The following is a 17,508-nucleotide window of genomic DNA, read 5'->3' as shown; positions in this document are numbered from 1 at the left end:
ATGGGAAGACTATGACGGATTGAATGACAAGACATGCTTTTTTTAACTGGGTATATTACAAATATGCGTGTCCTGACATGCATGTGTGACAATAATGCCATGTGATGCCATGTATGTTATAAAATGCTTGGCATAAATACCGTGGTCTGTATGCCAAGCCCTGACATTATTCGCGTGAGAATACCCTAACAAGAATTATGCCGACCTAGTGGATCGAATTGTCTGCTAACTTGGGTTGATAACTATATGCTCGTGCTCGCAATGTCATGATGGTTGTTACATGGTAATTTCAGCTTCGTAATCCGACCCTCGCCTCTGATTCTCGCTAGCCATCTGTACTCGAGACAGGTGGCACGCGTAGGAAGATCCCGGCATTTCGGCAACAGAACACTGGGTATGGTGGTTGCATTCTTTCAAACAGCAATTGAAAAGCAAGTTTCCCACGACTGTTGATTTCCGAGTGCCGGATAGCAGCTTGCCGCCTCCTCGTTCCTCGTTATCAAGCTGCTGTTACACCTCAATTTGGCCATGATTATTCCTTAGACGTTTCCCACGATGCCGTCCATTCATCAGCGCACTCCCCGACAACGACAAGGCCCGACATACTCTGTGACGCGGAAGCAAAGGAGCTCACTTCGAGGCGACAACTGCCGCTCTCCGTAGAGACGGTACTTACGGCGAAGGCCCTCTACCTGAACCTAACCTTCACAAGCCGAACCAATTGATGAAAGGAGCCAACGTCGAAGGCTATCGTGAGGATAGCGTCGACTGGAGTTCCCCAGATTGTGACGTGGTTGCCTCGTATGCAGGGGCGAGGGTGCAACATAGGAGGCGGAGTCCGGCGGAACGGTGCGTCAACATGGGAGAAATATTTCGACTGATTCGACGATTGTGATTGGCAGAGATACAGTCATCATGTTCCCTATAGTCCAGTCTCCCAGGGAAGACGACCGTTTCGAAAGCAGACTCCTTTGGTACAGGAAGGAAGGAGGGCATACGTGTCCTGATGTGAACTGAGACCTTTAATACGCTCCTACGTGGAGCGGGCTTCCGTTTCTATAGTCAGTTTAAGTTATCTAAAATAAACCCTTTTTCCTTCATTCCTACTACCGGATGTACTCATGCCTGTGCCGAGTGCATTCGTGGCATAAACGCTACCCCGGGCCGCAACACTGCCTAACCAAACACATTCCTGGTGGTGTCCGAGTACGACGACGCTGCGACAAATTCCACAATGGCAGCCTCATCCCGGATCGGTCAAGGCGAGAGGCAGCATACGTTTGAATGACGTGGCTGTAAAAGGGCACGGGCTTAAAGTTGGCTACAGTATCACCGTCAAATTGCCCGTTTGTGGTGTCCAAGCGGTACCACGTGCTGCCGTCAGTGAACATTTATTTTCTGAGTTTCTTACCCATCTCGTACCTCCATGTCGCTCGTTTACATCAATACGATTGTTCATAGAAATCATGCAATCGTCGTTACGGTCGTCGTCGTCTTGCTGCTGTCGTCACACGCACGCACTCGCGTTAATTCTAGTTCACTGTACTCGCGTCTCACGAACAAATACTGTATTTACACAGACGCACTTGTCAAGCTGGTAAAATTTTGCGGAACAGCAAACAATGCTGCATAGCCAGCTGCCTGCAATGTGCTTCCTGGGATCAACACAATTTCTTTTTATTGATAGAATGTCTGTTGAATAAAATCAAATGCCTTTCCTCTATAAAGCTCAATAAATAGTGAAGTTAAGTTGCTCTGACTACCAATGCGGTTCTGAGTTAAATAGTAGGCCGTACTGCGCGTACCTATTGGCTATATATTCATTGCTCAGAAAGTCTTAGCACTTCACAGTTTTCTACCAGAAAGACAGAAGGGTACTTTTATTTTTTTTTATGGCAAATGGCTTCTGTGGGCTATTTTCATTTCGTTAAGGCCAATCTTCGCGATAGACAAAAGTAGGTACCGCGCATCACGTGACTCGGCACCGCTCCGAGTGGTCGTCGGCGCAGCATGGGTCGACTGCGGTCGACGTCGACGGCTGAAGAGCGGGCGCCTTTTCACTGCCAGGTTCGGCGTCGTTTGCTGCACTAATCCAACCGAACGGTTGGATAAGTGAAGAAGGAGCTCATTCGTATTTAATCGGACACCGAATAGCGTTGAACTTCGAAATGTGGCCGGGAACTGCCGAGAGCAAGAGGAAAGAGAAGGAAGACTGCGAGTTCCCTTCGGTCACGCGGCTGCTGCAACTTCCATTGTTGGCGCGGCATCAGCCATAGCAATTCTAGGGAACTGTAAAACACCGGCGGAAATTATGCGTGTGGTAGCATATGGTTATATCTATGCTGTGTGACCGTCGTGTTTGTTTGCAACAAAAACAGTCGCTGACGTCTTCCCGATTCCGATCTCCGGCTGAAGCGGCTGAACGTTGGGTTCGGGCCCACTTTCACCTAGCTCCGATCTAGAGCGAGCTCCGTATCTTTGCGTTCCGAGTCAGAGCGGGGTAAGAATCCCTAAACCATACCATAATTCTGACTGGCTGTCACCAGTAAAAATATACATGTTGTGTCCTGGCAGACGGATAGGAAAATTAACGTGTCATAAAAAGGCATACGCGTCTGACAAGTTATAGTGGCATCACAAATGTGATAGTGACGAGGCGATATGAATGAATGAATGAAAATGACTTGCAGAAGGGATGGCTCTATGGCTCGGATAGGAAAATGGGGATTTCTGTGCGGGGTTATGGAGGAAGAATGAACGGCGACCTCTGGCGTGCTTTCCCGCACATTCGTGGGCGATTTCAGAGAGAGTTCACTAACAAACTTAACATACTTGCAATGCAAGGAAAGTCATTTGGTACCTACATGAAAAGAAGTGGCTGCACTACAGCGAAAGCATCTTTGAATAAAAATAAAGCCTATTGGAAAAAAATAAAAAATGCTGTTCGTTCCCCAAGCTATGTACTTACTAAACGGAAATTGCGGCATTCTCTGGTGCTAGAAAGGAAATCATTCTGTCTGATAGGCATGAGTAACTTTGGGAAACCGGTCACAAGCGTACACCAATGCTGCTATCTCATTCTCTCTTTCTCGTTACTGCGTTGCTTACCGACGTTACCTCCCCCTCTCCTCTCTCCCTAGCGTAGGGTAGCCAACCGGATCTTTTTCTCCGGTTAACCTCCCTGCCTTCCCCCTTTCCTCTCTCTCTCTCTCTCTCTCTCGCTCTAGAGTTTGCATGTGCTGGAAAGCCGGCGCACGCTAGGACGCTACGCTCCCCCCCCCCTTCTCTCGCGCACAGCGAGAAACCGATCGTCTCACGTAGCCGACGGAATTCGCCGCCTTTACGACTTAGGTTAGGAGTAGTGTGCGGATGGCGCACATATGAAGGTCACTACACGTACTGCATGAACCGGGAAGCTTTTCACGCGTTTAAACAGTCTTTGTGGATTGCAGACAGCTTTGGACAGCGCACAAATGCCGACGATCGCATTTAAACAACACTAGTGTTGACGTCACGAGGCGCCCGACCAATCACAGGCGGAAACGAGACCCGCGAGCTGGGCGTGTCCGCTGCTGCACTTTTCGTCGAAATAAAATATATTTGCGCTTTCTTTCGCTCAATTTCGATACGATATTCGAATTCGGAGGGTTGAAAACCTATTATGAACAGATGTTCACTCATTTTTTCTGCAAAACCTTTCAGCTTCCCTTTAAAGTTTAGAAGCGGCAGTATGGGGGGGGGGGGGGGGGGGGGGGTCCGGTTGTCTGCAACAGTGAGTAAGGTGTACAGAACGGCGACATTCCTTTCAAGCGTTATGTGAGCACTCGGACACACCACATAAAACCCGTCAGGAACAGGCGGCAATTACGTCACAGTAACGTACTTGGTGGCTTGCGGTGGCAAGCGGATGTCATCGAGGGAACATAAGAGCGGTTATTTCTCTTGAGGAATGTCGCAGCTCTGGGATACTTAAAGTCGATTCACACTGAATGCACAGTCAAAGAGGGCGGACTGAGAGGATAAGACGTCTAATCCTATAATAATATCGTGAGGGCACTGTTCCAAAGCTGCAAACAAAACGGTGGTAAGGTACCCTGTGATGTCGAGGCCAGCAGTGCACATTCCGAGCACGGTGGGCCTTCCTCCATCGGCAACACGGAGGGTTCCTGATGCGGCAGGTGTGAGGCAGGCGGCGACACATTTGGGGACTCATCCCAGATATTTGCGCACCAGTGCCGATAAACGCTGGAATGTATGACGATTAGTCAAGTTTTGTGCGGTCGGCAAAGCGAGTAGAATATCTTTAGATCGAGTCGTAAGTGCAGCATCGCCTCCGGGAGCTGCAGCAGTTAGGTTTCCGGGAAAGAGCGTCGCACTTTCATTGGGGACGGCAGGCGACGAGCCTGAGGCCATACCGACGACGGCCGACGAGTTGGTGGCGAACGGGACTGGTGACGGCAGAATGACGGCACGAACTGTTCTATGGAGCATTAGCACCGGCGTTAGGCGGTTTCTGGTCAAATGGAGGCTAGAAACGTCGTAGGCTCAGTCCGGAACGGTAGTAACCATAGGTCGGTCGTGGAAGTGAGGAAACGATACGGTTGCGGCAATGGCGGGCAATGTGACCGCTGCGGTGGCAGGCAAAGCAGATCGGTCGATCATCTGCAGCTCGCCACTCGGCCGAGTTTCGATAGCCTGGAGGGTACCGCTGGCTAGGCGAAGGTTACGGTCCATCAGAGAGTCGTGAAGAAACAGAATGAACTCCTAGATTTAGGAGTTCTTCGCGGACTATTGCTTGAACAAGTGGTACTGCGAGCAAGCTGTTAGGATCACTGGTGCATGGGAAAACGGGTGGCAGGCGACATCGCTTCAATTTCACGCCGAACTATTCGTGTCACGTCTTCTGAAGTCGATTGTCGCTGCATTCTGCTGCCCTCGCAAGAGGAGGTTGCAGCTGGGTTCGGCAAGCGGGCGAACGACGTTGCAATGCGGCGACTCTTTGCCTGCTGAAAGCGTTGGCGCTACTTGATAATATCGCCGACTGTCGCACAAATCTTACACATTAACAAGTTGAAAGCATCGTTAGCGATATCCTTCAAAACAAAGCCGACGTTGTCCGACTCGCACATGTCACTGACAGCCTTGCGGCATAGAGCGAGTGCGTCCTGAATGTAAGCGACGATATGATTCCTTGGACTTTCGCGCGCGAGTCGCTAGGTCTTTCTTAGCGGTGTTCTTCCGTCCGAATGGATGGCCAAACAAGTCCTTCAGCTTCTGTTTACACGTTTCCCAGTGCGTAAGCTCATCTTCGTGGTTGTCAAACCACACCCTCGACGTGCCTTGCAAGTAGAACCTTATGTTGCCCAACATTGTGGTTGCATCCCATCTGTTGTGGGTGCTCACAGGCTTACAGGTGGCACTCCAATCTTCCACGTCAACTTGATCGATGCCATGGAACGTTCCCGTATCTTTGGATGCGCCAGAACAACAGTTGGGCTTGTCACCACTGGAGCAGGCCCCGCATCCTCCGTCATGATGGCAATACCGATGCACAGAAAGAACAGTCCTTGCAAGTTAATACCGAGGCAACGACTGCTGCGGAGCTCCGTAGTCTTTTGAGGCTACGCATTGGCTTGTGTACCACGGGGCAGAATTAGTGAAGTGTATGCGTATTTACAGGCTATAGTTACAAATTGCAACAACGCTGCATTCACAAGATGGCTGCCGCACGATCTCCTTGACAAATCGTCCTCTTTGATCAGTCACACCATATATATATATATATATATATATATATATATATATATATATATATATATATATATATATATATATATATATATATATATATATATATATATATTTATATATATATATGCAACTGACAGTGGTCTGTTCCAGACCACCAGCAGCTGCACTTCGCTCCTCGAAGAGGCAGCAAGTGTGTTGTGTGAGCTCCTGAACGGCATTTTTCAGTGTAGTGAACGCGGTTTAAATCCTTGATGCTGGAGCTCAAACAGGTGCGACGTCACGCAAACGCATTTCTTTGGCACTTACCGCTAAATCGCCACGGCATCTCCTTTATATTTGTTTTTCTTCTAAGCAATAACAGCATAAATGAACAGCTTCTGGGACCCGACAATGTTGTTCAAAGATCTCAGTATACAACGGTACTTTTTAGTTTTTTTTTCTTTTTCTACCAAAATACTTCCAACTAAATCTAGTTCCAAGGAAATATATGAAGAAGCTCTGCTTCCCAATAGATAACAATCAGTTGCACAATGTGCGGTAGTGTGTGCTTCTGGCTACGTGTGATCTTAGATAAGAAATTGTGGCTTTCGCTGATAGACGAATCGGAATTAATTAAGTACTGTAATCGACATATTTGTTCGCTTTGCCGACACTGAATGAAGTTTATCTCAGTGCTCGTCAATTGTATCTACACGAAGTTATCATCTCGGAAAGGGTCACCTGTTCTCCCCCAATTTCCTTAGTATATCAAACAAATCGTGAAAAACAAACGATGTACCTATATGTACCTATATCTAGAAGTATCCCACTTCACACCCGGAGCCTATCACTGCTCATAAGTTTCGGCTTTTCTTCAGCGATCGAAACGGAACGTCAGGGACAGAATTTTGCAAGAGTCATTTCGTTTTCTGTTGCTTGCTTCTTATCATTCATCACGCCGAGTGGCCGAATCCGGTGATAACGATTCAGCGGCGCCGTCCACGCCAAATGGCGAATTTGCCAACTGAGCGGGAAATATAATCCACCCATCACAAAGTCCGTCCACAGCCTGTTTCAAAGAGGGGGCGTTGGGAGACGTTCCTTGAATAATTAATTTCGATGCAACTCTCTTTATCTCTTTTGCAAATATCTTTATCTCTTTTGCAAGCACAGTCACACTCACGTGCATGTCTATCACGCGCTTCGTTTCCAAACGCCACGCGCGCCTCGCCAGAGTTGAATAAATTAACTTTCCTTCAGCGATGTCAGGCAGCTTCGTACGTAATATTATTGCGGTAGCAATCATATAGGCGATAGAGGCGCATTCCCGCAGACTGCTTCCATTGTCGTTGTGCCACTCCTGCTATACCTCACACCCTCTAAGCCCAGACCAAACGTACACTTGCCGATATACGCTCAAGCTTACGTCAGCGTCTCTATGCGTGCACAGATGGTGTGGCAGAACAAATTTATAGCTTTACAGGACGGCAGTCTGCTCTGAACCACCGCCTGTTGCACTTTGCTCCACTGCAGGTCGTGTGAGATACTGAACAACACTTTGCAATGTGGGGCACACGGCTTAAATCATGGATCCGGGACCTCAAAGAGGTGCGACGTAATTAACGCTAACGCATTTCTCTCGCATGTGGGGCGTGCATTGCTATGTGATGAATTTCATGTTGCGGGTTCACCATGATGACACCGGAGTTGAATAACCAAGCGAACTTAGACTTATTGAATAGCGTCTAAGGGTCCAATTTACGATCATATTTTTATCTTCCGTCCCCCTTGTGGCAGCGCATTGTGAAATTTTGACAATGTCCACCTAACATCATCTTTTAAAATGAACTCGAGGGGTTGACGGAATCCCTCCTGGTCGGGAAGAGGCACGATTAAGAAAGAGAACACCGAACAAGAACTAAACACACATTAAGCGAAAAAAAATTTAAAAGCTTTTCGGCTCCCACGTGGGAGGCTTGTTCCCAATGTGGCCATTGTGATTGACCATATACCCATGCGACTATTACCCTCATTGGGAACAAGGCTTCCGTTTGAGAGCCGAAACACCTTTTAATTTTTTTTCTCACAACAACTACATCAAAGGTCGCATTTCTCATCAATCACTCCGCATCTTACGACAAGCCCCGCATTCGTCTGAAAATCAAATCACCCTCGTCTGGATCCCAGCACACGCCGGCGTTGTCCACCCGCACCTCACCAACCTCAACGAGGTTACACACTCCGTAGCACGAGGACTAGTCAACCGTGCCAGAGAGGGTGCAGGTGCACCCTCAGGACGCGACCGCCTTACAAGATACAACGACCTTGTAAAGTCATTTTACCTCGCAAGAAGAACCTTCCCCACCCCTCACTGCAAGTTAAACAGGGCACAGGCAACCACCCTTCGCCTGTTACAGACGAATACATACCCCTCCCTCACACGCTATCACACTATATACCCCGACATCTACCCGAGCCAGACGTGCAAGGTCTGTAAAATTGAATCGGCAACACTCCCCCACATGCTATGGGAGTGCAAACACCAATACCAAGACCTTAATCCCGTGACCCTCTCGTCGAGATGGCACGCCGCCCTGCGCAGCTCCCACCTCGACGACCAACTCTGGGCGACCCAGCAGGCCTACGAAGCGGCGAAGAGGAAAGACCTCGACGTCCCATCGTGGTAGGCCTAGGCCCAGCCGACAAAACTGCTGGTGCTTATTGAAGTTCACTCTCTCTCTCTCTCTCACTAAATGTGTTTTCAGTTTTCGGTCGGCGTTCCCCTTTTTCGAAATAAATTATCTTTTGTACGAAAGCCCCTTTCCGAAGCATCAGCCCTAAAATATCGCTAGTTTCCGTCAGTTTAAGCTGAGCTTGGTGACCACCATTCGTGGGTGTTTAACTTCCCAAAGCAACACTGCGGCTATGAGAGACGCTGTCGTGGAAGGTGCCGGATAATTTTTACACACCTCGGTTCCTTCAACGTGCCCATAAATGTAAGTACACGAGCCTATTTTTTTTAAAATTTCGCCATCATTGAAGTGGCAGTCGAACCTGCGACCTGGTGCTCAGAAGTAGAATGCCATAGTCACTGAGTCACCACGCACTGCTGGTAAGTTGTGCAGTCAGACAGGCCGTCATTGGATCGTGACAGTATGAAGGCTTCCGAAGAAATCGGAGAGTCAGGGGAGGCAAGGCACCTTTATGTCAGCCTTCCATTTTGACAGAATCAGATCGAAAGTCAAGCCAAGCTCGTTGAGAACAAAGTAAGAACGATCTATGTTGGCGGTACACGTTTGCAAATTACAGGGAAAAACCTACTGGCGAAACAGAAATAAAGAAGTCTTCACGATACGATTTTAAAAGTCAGTAAAAACCACAAAATATAATTTGCTAGAAGCCCCCTCCAAAAGTGCGGAATATGCTGAAATAGGACGAGCAGTTACAAATGTCATCGCACGAGTCCAGGAAGGCACCGAATATAGCACGAGAATAGGTACAAACATACATGAGCACAAACATACATGTGCAAACAGTTCCGTAAACTAGAGAAAGTACTGGAAAAGCTCCGAGAACACATACAGAAAGAAGTCACAGTTTTGCAAAAGGGCGAATCAAAGCAAGTACACAAAATTACTTAACATACTCCCTAATTGCATAACTACATCCTTTATTGCAAATTATGCTGCTAAATCACTTCGCTGTGTCTGTAGTGTGCCCACGTATAAGAAACTCAAACTTGCACGATATCGCTTCTCGGCCTTTTGGCTAAAATAAATTTTTATAGCCTTTCGGGCCCCTTTTTGTGCCTCAATGGTGAATTATGTAGCACTTAACTTTCGTAGCACTCTATGGATGATGTGCTACGATAGTTTCAAGTACCTAGGGTAAAAGTGTGTTTTAAAAATAATTGCTGAATACTCGTCTTCGTCCAATTTTAATACTTTACACACGGCATATAATTGCTGTTTCCCGGTATTCCTGGTGAATTATGTGAAGCACGGTGCATATATTTCGTTGAACGAAGAAGCATGTACTTTGCGATGAATGAAGAATGGCTCATCTCTGTGGATTAATTACAGCCTTTGCAGATAGTTACTTAGTCAAGCATTCAACGATGCCATGCATGGTGCCGCTATTCGCCATATTTTTCAAAGAACTAATACAAATGCATAATACACAAACTTCAAGTTCCACGAAATTAGTTGCGATGCTAAGCGCAATGTGTAGTGAAATTTTTATTTTTCTAGTTTAAGTAGAAACGTTAGAAAGAATCACTGAACCTCATTACTTATATGTGTTATACTATGTTTGCAGTTGGTTTCACCGGTGTCCTTGGTAAACTACACAAGGCAACTCGTTTATATTTCGTGAAAATAAGGGGCATGTTATGTCTAATGCGTACGGAAGGTTGAAGGCATGTGGTTTAGTCGTGAAGGTTGTGATAAATTTTGTATGCAAGTGCTATGGAGCATTATAACATCGTTTTGCGAGCGGCGCAAAATTCAGATATACTGCCATTACACAATGTTTACATTTGGCGAAAATATGGAGCACGTTATGAGTATTACACACGCTAAGTTCATAGTATTTCGGTTGAATACGTCCCCTGCAGTAAATTGCGTAATCAGGCACTCCAAAGCACATATAATTAAATTTTAAGGAGAGGTGCAATATGTTGCAAGTAGCTGTCGCATAGCTAGAAATCCCACCAAAATCAAACTCAGCATTAAGAGGCGCACTATATAAGGAAAAAAAAAACTGTGTAAAGGTTAAATGTGTTTGAATCAAACACACTTCTCGGGGAAAAAAAGGAAAAAGAAAAGTTTCAAAATGTCACATCGCTGCTATTCACTACGTTTCCCCAATGCCCGGAAAGAAATTCGTTACAAAGTCATGGCATTTAAAAGAAAGAAGAGGGCTTGGTAAGTGCAACATTTAACGAAATTTCAAAGCTACTGGCTTAATTAGGTGCATTACAAAAAATTCGTCAGCCCTTGTTTTCACTGTATTTCCACGCGTGGTACCACTTTAGCCCGCTGTCCCTGCTAATTGAAAAACGTACCTTGTTTCTACTAGCTGAAAGTATAGACCATGCAATGGGTAATGTTTAGTCAAAGTTAAAAGCGGCTGGGTTCATTGCGGCATTTGCAATAAATTACTCATTCAAGTGCTCCTGAGAATAATAAGTGTAATGAACGAGCGCGACGAATTTCGCCCGTTTGCCTGTCAGAACAAATTTCACCAAGATCGGACGTAGCGAAAATGGGAGGAAGGCTACTGCAAATTTTTGCGCCACAGTAAATGCGTGTGAAAGAAATACTGCCTTTGCAAAAAAATTTATAAGCACTTGTTCGAAAATGTGATACTGCCGTTATCAGCAATGCTTCCGAATAACCCGAGATAACTATATTTTAGACCAAGTTTATGCTTACTAAAAACCGGGGTCACGTTCAGTGGAATGTGCGACGATGCTTTAACTTTCGTGGGAAATTCGTAAGCGTCACAAGTAATTACTGAACTCTCATTTTCTTTCGCTTAATTTTTCCATGATATGAAGTGTGCAATTGGTCTCTACTGTATCCTCGATGAACTGCAAAATGCATTGTTTTTATACTTGTTTAATATAAGAGACGAGTTATAGGTATTAGGTAATGTGTAAAAAAAGTTGTAAGTGTGTAGACAATTTAAAGGCCTCTGCAGTAAATTACTTATGCAGGATATCGGGCGCGTTATAACTATGTTTTAGGAACAACGCAGAATTTACCATGCTGCCCTGGGGGAACTGTAAGCCGAAACACGATCACATCTTGTGATAACTGGAGAGGGAGGTGGGGGATAGTATTACCCATATTCTCGCGAAGCATGTGCATGAATTACTGCATTGTAAGATTTCTTTACCAAGTGCCCGAATGGCGTTATACGTTGGAAGGTTGCAAAAGGACCCACCATATAGAGGCAACGTTTTAAAGTGCGTGATTTAATTAAAGGCAACTGAAATCTTTATTGCAATGGCTCAAAAGAAACAGCTTCGATAGAAATTAGGTTGTGATTCTGCGAGGTCACAAAAGTTTGTAGTCATTTTATGCCAAGAGGGTCAAAAACATAAAAATAAATTATGCAGATCCAACGCATATGTTGGAATCTTTGGGAACCGAAATTTGGTGATTGCTGATGCCTATTTGATGCAATACAAAAAACTCGTTTGGTTTGGTTTGTTTTAATTTGGTGAGTCTTGTGTAAGAATAATTGTGGGACATGTCCAGTCTGGAAGATTGTCCAAGAACTGACACAGCCCCAGTGGCCCATGCTGAGTACCTGAATCAAAGAAGATGAAGTAAATCAGAGAATCAGTTAAATATAATTCACAATTCCATTAACAGATCGGCGCTTTTGAGAGATGCCTGTGAGCCGACACGATAGACTAAGGTTTAATGTGGGAATTTATTATTATTTTTTTCTTTGGTTACGCAGGGCACACGTGGACACCCTTAGTTAGCATACAATTATATAAGCCACTTCGCCAATACATTAATATAACCTTTGTATATATAGTATGCGAAAATATGACCGGTGACGTAGTGACCAACCCGACAGCCAGGCATCCACACCGAAGCTGGAAAAGTAGGCAAACATAACTTCGCTTAAGAATTTTCAAAAATTGATTCTTCTTTCTTTCTTTTTTTTTAGCCCTCATATGTCTTACTGTGGTAACTAAACACAACGGAACAATCTGCGGCCTTCTTTCGACGTGCGGCGACTACAGAAAAGTGTTCATTTATATCTGCACAGACCTCTCATATGTTTCCCATGCGGTGCAGCCCCACGCTGCGAACCAATACCCCAAGCTGAGAAACCCACTTCTACAGACCTCAGTGATAAAATGTGGTGTGGAAGTGGTTAAGTAGGAAAAGGCGCCTATTTCAGCAACCCTTAAGGGTGCACAACACAGCGCCAAGGACTCCAAACTGTGGTGTCGATGTGCATCTCCGGATGAAGGGGCACCTCAGTTTTTCTCTCTCTCTCTCTCCTTGCTTACCCTCTTGTAAAAGCATAAGCACTATTTGGCGAGTACACCAGCAAAATCGGTCTGTCACGCGAAAAGTGTAATGCCTTGTATCTGCACAAAAATGTGTAATTTGGGAACTTAGAACATTTACTCATTATAATAGCGTAAATTTAGATGAATGGCACCGTTATAAAGGATAAGTAAGAATTCAAAAGAAACAACAGAAAGACAAAACAGAAACTGATCAGAAAGAAAACCGTTCTCGTCATGCCACTTTGAAAGCTTACTTTGCCGCATTACGGATGCATTTGCAGAGAAGCATGTCGTCGGGCTGCTGGGTATAAAAATAAGTTATTGGTACATCTGTTAATAGTTTAATAATAACAATAAATGATTGCTAGCATTAAAAAGAATGGGGACGTTATCGTCGCCGCGTCAAGGTCGTAACAAAAAGGGAAAAGGAGAAAATAATATATTCAGAGCCACTCCATTCTGTGAAGGTGAATGACCAGCGGAGCTGTATATAGCTATAAATAAAATAAAGTAAAACAACGAAACAATATTGCACAATTCATTGCACAATATTTCACTTTTTACGTTCGTTTGTATTAACGCTTATCTCGTGACCACAGCAATTATTGCTTTATGGTCGCTATAATGGAGATCTTCTTAGCGAACGTTAGGTCTAGGCACGATCGATGGTGCGTCGTGGAGACGTTGGCCTTGGCGTAACATTAAGGCCGAACCTTCCCATGAGAAACGCTAAGAACGATTTTCCGTCGGAACTAGGCACACCGATGTTGAAGTCACCCACAATTACAATCCATTGGGATCTACCGGGATGATCCACACAAATGTGTCGTTCATAAATTCTTCAAATCCCTCTTTCACGTTCCGGTATGAACGTATAGGGTGGCGACAACGATTCCGTGCCCATTCTACTGTACGGTGACCACACTAGCTTGAACCACCCGAAACTGCCTTCGTCGGTGACTCAGTTCAGTCTTTTTATCCAGGGTGTGGGTGAAGATACGCAACTCGATGGGCACCCAATCGGCCATGATCTTGGTCCCCCGTCTCCGAGCAGCGTGTGCGAGGTGCTTTGCTTTGATCTGACCCAGACGGCCAGTAGTATGTGGCACATCAAATTTCACCCAAATGCGCACTGCATCGCGCGCGTCGCCTTCACTGTAGTCGATCTCTCGAAGTACACCGACGGCACTGTTCACGAGTCCGTCCTTCACGTCTATGTTGAACGTGACACTGTAGGGCTTGCCCCGAGTGAGCAGTATCGTATGGGGTAAATTGACCATTTCGACATGCTTCACCGGCCACCTTGGCCTGTGCGTGAACACACTCGACGTCGGAACTGTATCCGAGGTATGCATCAACTGCTTTAGCCTCGCGTACGTCTCCTATATCCTGTAGGACAACATCGATGTTGAACGCATCAACGTCTTTATTGGAGTAGAAGAGCCGCCCGCTACCGGGCGCAACGACCAAAGCTCGATCGGTGCTGACGAACCAACTCTCGATGACGCGCACCTCTTCCGGTTGGAGGTCCTTCCCGTCTCCGATTTTCGTGAGGATCGCCGAGAACGCGGCGTTCTTTTGACGCACAACCTGCCGCAACGGGAAGCAGGAGAGATCATGCCACTTCATCCTCCGCGCTGAACACCTTGTTGTGACCGCGTGCACCCCTAATGACCTAGTTAGCATGAACCGGAGGCAGTTGTCGCAGATCGCCGCACATTATGATAACATTATGATAACCGCCGAACGTCTCGTCGTACTTGTACGTGACCTGTACGTCGTTCGCCTATAGAGTCACACCCCCTACAGGCTCACACCCCGTTAAGCAATGGTTCATACCCCCGCAAACGCGGTCCGCATGATGATAGTTTTTGCACACGCACATCACGAAACGCTGAAAGCTAGCCTAAGACAGCTTCGCTGTAAAATAAAAAAAAATGGGGAAAAAGAGCTGAGGTGAAACAGCTTGTGACGGCGTTCCGGCTCAGTTGATATCATCACTTTGCAGGGGTCATGCAGCTTCCTGGTAACTCATCTCCACATGGTTCAGTACATGGACTTCATTTCTTTGGCACCGAAAAAGCGATGGGTAGGCATGCATAAGCAAGGAAAAACGAGTAAGCAAAGTATAAGTAACAGCCGAGCCAAAGAATGCTTACGCAATAGTAGACAGTTGTTAGAATTTCTGTAGCGTTTTATCCCTTAACACCCTTCTCCCCTCACCTCCCTACCTTTCATTTTTCTTCTCTCTCTCTCTCTCTGCTGCTCTCTTGAAAATATAAAGTTAGAGACGTGAGTAGGAAGCAAAATATGCGACACCCTGTCTCGGGTAGCACAAAACGAGGTCGTAGGTAGCTAGATAACACTTGCACGCTTGTATATAGACGACTACAGAAAGAAACAAACGCCGAGTCGAAGGGCTTCGTGTGCTTTTCCACATATAATTTGATCCAACCAAGACGGTGGACTTCAGACTAAAATCGTAACTAAGGCGTCAACATGTAGACTAGTGGTATCAATCCTGCCACTCTCCGTTCCCCGCACCATTCAAGCGTCCGAAATGTGTGTGTCCCCTTTAAAGGCCAACCGCAACTAAATTTCACTTTGGCTAAATTTGTTATAAATAAACAGCTTTTGGCAAAGCTACAGGGCTCGTAATTGACGTAGTAGTTCTGCAGAAGCCCGCAAGGTGGAAAGAAGTAATTAATAAAGGGAAAATGAGACATCCACCCAATCACAGCAATTGCTAGAAAGCAAAACCATACGGGTTCCTCGAAAGAGAAGCCTCGCAGTTGAAGAAAAATTCATCCTGGTCTGGGACTCGAGCCCGACACCACCGCTTTTGCGGGACAGCCGCTCTACTCTCTGAGCTCACCAGGCGGCTGGCAGATGGCAGAGCGAAGTCCGAGTTATCAACAATTCGAAGCAAAGGCAAGAGTTTGACGTAGTAGTTCTGCAAGGTGGAGAACTATCAGGCCGAACTCTTCTTATTATAGTTAGTTACGTCAAAGCCTAGTTCTTATTTCATAAAGGTACCTTTTCGGCACCCTAGTAGGCAATATGGAGAGCACAGCACTGCAAAGCATGATCACACGAAGCGTGACGGCGAAGTTGTCAGCTCCGGTGTCGGCAAAAAAAAAAAAAAATAAACGTGAACATCCCCGTCGCTTACAGTGATGTGAGCTCGTGAGTTTCCTGCCGACGATTATTGTTTGAAGTGACTGATATATAAAAGAAGCCATCAGTTTTCGTCTACTCATTCTGTGCGGACCTATGTTTTACGCAACTAAGCGCTTCTCGACACTACGCAATCATGAAAAACAACCTGGCGGATGTGATAAGATAGTGTGACGGCCTCTACAATTTAGTAACTGTCTTCGCAAGCAGACAATCCGTACGTTCTGCACATACAAGACGCTCAATTACATGCATGTCTATATACTTACCGGTCCGGCCATTTCAATACAAAATTGCTTTAAGCAGTCTACCGATTATAACTGCGGGCATCTTGTAGAATACTTTGATTATAAAGGATCACTTTCTATTTGACTATACATATTACATAGAAAAAATCTGATGAGAAATTTAAAACCACACGTCTATAGCATTAACGACCTATATGCAGCAAACAAAGACAGTCGACAGGATTCTGTTGTTTGTCCAGTATGACAAATATAGTCTTATGTAATGTCACTTCAATATACAGACATTTGACGAACTGCCTAATATACAATTTTACACCATTTCATACCATTTTGTACCATTTTTATACCATTTGCCATAGCATGCACAACATAAACCAAGTCAATTCAAGCGTAGCCAAGCCAAACAAAGAAACAATACGGCCGGCAACATACGTCTCCTAAATGGTCTTGCCATACTTTTATCAAAACGTACGTTTCGTCTTCTATACACTGCGCGCAACTTTTGGGCTGCGTGCCAAAAATGTGTGCCTGCCTGGTGTCCCACGGCGAAAAAAAATGTCATTTGAAAATGGTGTCGACCAATACCTTAAGAAAAAAGAAGCTAAAAAAGCTTGCATTTACCACATGCATATCTTCTAAGTAAGACTTATTTAATATAAAAAGCTTGCTTTAAGAACATATGCTTGGCCGTTTTATACCGTTTGCCATAGCATGCACAACAGAAACCAAGTCAAGTCAAGCATAGCCAAGCCAAACTAAAAGCAATACGGCCGCCGACATAGGTCTCCTAGATGGGCTTGCCGTACATTTATCAAAACGTACGTTTCATCTTCTATACACTGCGCGCAGCTTTTTGGCTGTGTGCAGGCAACCCTTAACACATGTGCGCATGGGACGACAGAACTGCCGGAATGAAACAAGCACTGATGTCACCGGCTTCCAGCTGCTGAAGCGAGGGTAGCTTGTTGTGGATAAATTCTGACGCACCTGTACATGAATGAACTGGCACTTCCTTGATAAAACCAAATAACACCAATATTTTTTATTAAAAGATGAGAAATGGAATGGAAGTTCCTGGAATTGAGATCGCGCAGTCGGTCGAATGCGAATGAGTTTCATGAACCCATTCAGTTGAGAATGTCTTGTTGAACGAATGTAACTGCGTTTCCCAATGTTACAGCAAATAAATGGAATTATGGACAAATGTCATTCATTCTAACTGACATTAGATTCGCATCATGAGATCTGCATTATAATGGGTAAATAAAATCGTAATTGTGGAAAGCTTTTCAGAAATATGGGGGAAACACT

The 17,508-nt window shown here is 45.4% G+C and overlaps 1 protein-coding gene across 1 annotated transcript in view; it reads left to right on the top strand.

The window, feature by feature from the left end:
- The window catches only part of LOC135918576 (chitin synthase chs-2-like), a 182,373-nt gene that overhangs the window by 37,942 nt on the left and 126,923 nt on the right, over positions 1-17,508 (top strand). The window lies entirely within an intron of this gene.

This window comes from Dermacentor albipictus, chromosome 1 (genome assembly GCF_038994185.2).
Source record: "Dermacentor albipictus isolate Rhodes 1998 colony chromosome 1, USDA_Dalb.pri_finalv2, whole genome shotgun sequence".
Lineage (NCBI taxonomy): Eukaryota > Metazoa > Arthropoda > Arachnida > Ixodida > Ixodidae > Dermacentor > Dermacentor albipictus.
Note: the sequence above shows the minus strand (reverse complement) of the source record. Positions and strands in the feature narration are given on the sequence as shown.